The sequence below is a fragment of the Aristolochia californica genome, unplaced genomic scaffold (genome assembly GCF_029961685.1).
Source record: "Aristolochia californica isolate CCGP_79_NKW_82.1479 unplaced genomic scaffold, dmAriCali1.0.hap1 SCAF_10, whole genome shotgun sequence".
NCBI lineage: Eukaryota > Viridiplantae > Streptophyta > Magnoliopsida > Piperales > Aristolochiaceae > Aristolochia > Aristolochia californica.
Window position 1 is genome coordinate 29,886,153 of NW_027181771.1, and position 3,644 is coordinate 29,889,796.

General features: G+C 34.6%; 1 pseudogene; it reads left to right on the forward strand.

The window, feature by feature from the left end:
- Positions 1-2,574: 2,574 nt before the first annotated feature.
- Positions 2,575-3,081, forward strand: LOC137943066 (17.8 kDa class I heat shock protein-like; annotated as a pseudogene).
- Positions 3,082-3,644: the final 563 nt, after the last annotated feature.

Genomic DNA, 3,644 nt, shown 5'->3' on the forward strand with positions numbered 1-3,644 from the left:
GGAAATGTGAATTATGATAAAATATCCCATAAGACCATTAAGAAAGAGTGTACAAAGATGTACAGGGTAGAGAAAAAAATTGAAAATTATATTAAAAGATATTAACAATATTAGTCTTACCACGAATCTTTGGAAGTCCCAGAATCAAAATATTGAATACATGGTTATTATTATTAGGCATTTTATTGACAATAATTGGAAGCTACAAAAATGAGTCTTGAGTTTTGTGCATGTTCCTCCTCGGTGTGGTGTTGACATAGCAGATGCTATTTACAAGTGTTTGAAAGATTGGAAAATCAAAAATAAATTATTTAGTATCTCAGTTGATAATGTTGCATATAATGATGTTTGTCTGAGAGTTTTGAAAGAAGATTTTTCACGAAAAAGAAATTGGTTTGTGGTGGGAAGTTATTTCATGTGCATTGTTGTGCTAATATTCTGGAGTTGTTAGTCCAAGATATTCTAGTTCAGATTAAGTATATCATTGAGAATGTGAGTGAGACTGTCAAATTCATAAATCTGTCTACTGCTAGACTTCACACTTTTTTTTGAAATTGTACAACAACTAGAACTAGGTGAAAAGAGGTTGGTTATTAATTGTCCAACTCATTGGAACTCCACTTATGACATGTTGTCTTCTGCATTAAAATTCAAAGACGCATTCCCTAAATTTCAAGTTAGAGAACCAACTTATGATTGTTTGCCAAGTCTTAATGAATGGGAAAAGGTAAAAATGGTGTGTGAGATTCTAGAAGTTTTTAATGTAGTTACTAATATAATTTCTGGGAGTGACTACCCTACTTCTAATTTGTACCTTAGTGAGGTATATAGGGTAAAAGAAGTTCTGAATTTTCATTCTACAAATGAAAATGTTTTCATTAGGACAATGGTTAGTAGAATGAAAGAGAAATTTGAGACATAATGGGGTGAATGCAATTTTTTGACGGTTGTTGCTTCAGTTTTGGATCCAATGGTCAAATTAAGGTTAATCGAAATATGTTTTCTAGAGATATATTCTGAGGAGGAAGCTACGATGAATATAAACTTAGTTCGATGCACCTTATATGAGATTTACGATGAATATGTATCCTTATATAATGTGGATATTAGAAATGAAGGGATTGCTTCAAGCACTAGCTCTATGGGTGTTTCGACAAGTCTTAGGTCACATTCATCATCAAGTTCAAGTTGGTCAAAGTTATTGACTTATGTGAAACAAGTGGAAGTAGTTAATTCACTAAGGTCATAATTGGAAAATTATCTTCAAGAAGGTGTGTATACTTGTGAGGAAACTTAACAATATGATTTTGATGTTTTAGAATGGTGAAAAGTGAATCATATAAAATTTTGGGTATTATCTAAGATGGCAGCAGACATCCTTATAATTCCCATATCTACAGTAGCTTCATAGTTTATCTTTAGTGCTGGTGGTAGAGTAATAGAGTCATATCTTTCTTCCGTGGCACCAAATACAGTTCAAGCTTTGATTTATGGCAGTGATTGGGTTCGGGCTCTTATCGGTGTCAAGAAAATTCAAAAGGTGAATTTCTTTTGAATAATTATTTATTATGATATTTTTTAGTATATTTTTTAGTTTTATTTATTAAAATTTTGTTTATGATTACAGTCTGAGAAGAAGATTGTGGACATAATACTACCAATTACATGATTTTTCATGTTTTTCTCATCATGGTAATTTTAATATTTTTAACTACATTAAGTAACTAATAGTGGAAGAATATTTTTTTATCTGAAAATAATAAGTTTTATTTTTTTGTTTTTGTCATAGGTGAAGATTTTGCTCATGCGGGGACTTAGTATATTGTTTTCTAGCTAGAAGAGAAAGACTATTTATACTAGATTTATAGTTTTTATTTGGGTGATTGTAAATTGATATTGATATTTCATTTAATTTTTTTGTGTTTGATTATTGTATAGAGTTTATTCATAAGACATACAATTTTATGCAGGTATTATGTATGTAGGTTATACCCAATTTTTAAGTAGAGGTCATGACCAATTTTATGCGTGTATTATGTACAGAGGTTATGCCAAAATTTAAGTATAGGTCATGCCCAATTTTATGTAAAATATATGCCCAATTTTATATAAAATGTATGCATAATTTTATATACAATTTATTTGAGATATATTTTTTGAAAAGTTTTAAATGTATGTTGGAGTTCGAACTTGGGACATGTATTTTTTTAAAAGTTTTAAATGTATGTTAAGTTCGAACTCGACTCGAGCTCAACCTCGAACTCGTTTAAAATTATTGGGCTCGAGCTCAATAACTGTTTTAGGCTCGAGGTTGGGCTCAGCTCGTGCTCGAGTTCGAAATATTTAAATCAAACTCGACTTGAAACATAAGCAGGTTCAGGCTCGGCTCCGAGCCACCTCTACTCACATCTCCTAGTTTATAAATTGTTCCTCGTCTCCCCTCCACAACCATCAAGTAATCAATCCTTCAAAGAATTCTTCTCGCTTACTTCCTGAACTACAAAATCATTTGAAGCAACTTGTTGACGTCCATCTAGTTTGCAGATTTCCATTATCAATTCACTCCAAGCCAAAATGTTGATCATCCCAAGCTTCTTCGGCCGCAGAACTAACGTTTTCAATCCCATTTCCCTCAACATTTGGGACCCGTTTGAAGGTTTCCCTTTCATCACCTCTTTTTCCACACTCCCCCTCTCCAATGTGGCTAGTGATACCTCTGCTTTCGCAAATACCCAGATCGATTGAAAGGAAACCCCTGAAGCGCACGTCATCAAACCGGACCTTCCCAGCCTCAAGAAGGAAGAAGTGAAAGTGGACGTCTAAGAAGGAAGAGTTCTTCAATTTAGCGGAGAGAGGAACAGAGAGAAAGAGGAGAAGAACGACAAATGGCACAGAGTGGAGAGGAGCAACGACAAGTTCCTACGATGTTTCTGACTGCCTAAGAATGCCAAGTTGGATCAAGTGAAGGCCTCCATGGAAAATGGAGTGCTTACTGCGACTATGCCTAAGGAGGAAGTCAAGAAGCCTGAGGGGAAAGCAATTGAAATCATGGGTTTGAACTTCTCCAAGAAACGAAATTAGGCAATCCGTAGTCATCCATGTTGAAGATAAACTCAAGCCGAAAATCTCGAAAAATCATACAGATAACAGTTGAAGATAAATATGATTGGCGAGATTATAACCACTTTTGATTTTATTTTATCTTGTATGTATAAATATGTAATCTTATTGCATAATAAACATTGGAAAATACGAATTTCATCATGGTATCAGAGCATACCTGCCGATCCAGGAAAAAAAATTGCCTACAAGGATTTCTTTCTCCATGCGCCCTCCTCTGTTTCCGAACAGTGACCATCGTCAATGAGGAAGAATTTCTTTTACCTTCTTTGCAAAACACAAACGCCGTTGTGATTTCCACACTAAAGAATTTTTTTGAAGATTCGCCGCCACCTCCATCGCAGAGTCCCCCCTTCCCCTATCTCAGAGCCCCCCATCACATTGCAGCAACGATACTGTGACTTCGAAGGAAACATATACACCCCGAGGAACATTTTCCACTTCATTTTCAGCTCTTCGTAGCACACGTAACGCTTCCAAGAAAATACGTACCCCAAAGTATTTTATATGTTACATTTTTTTTC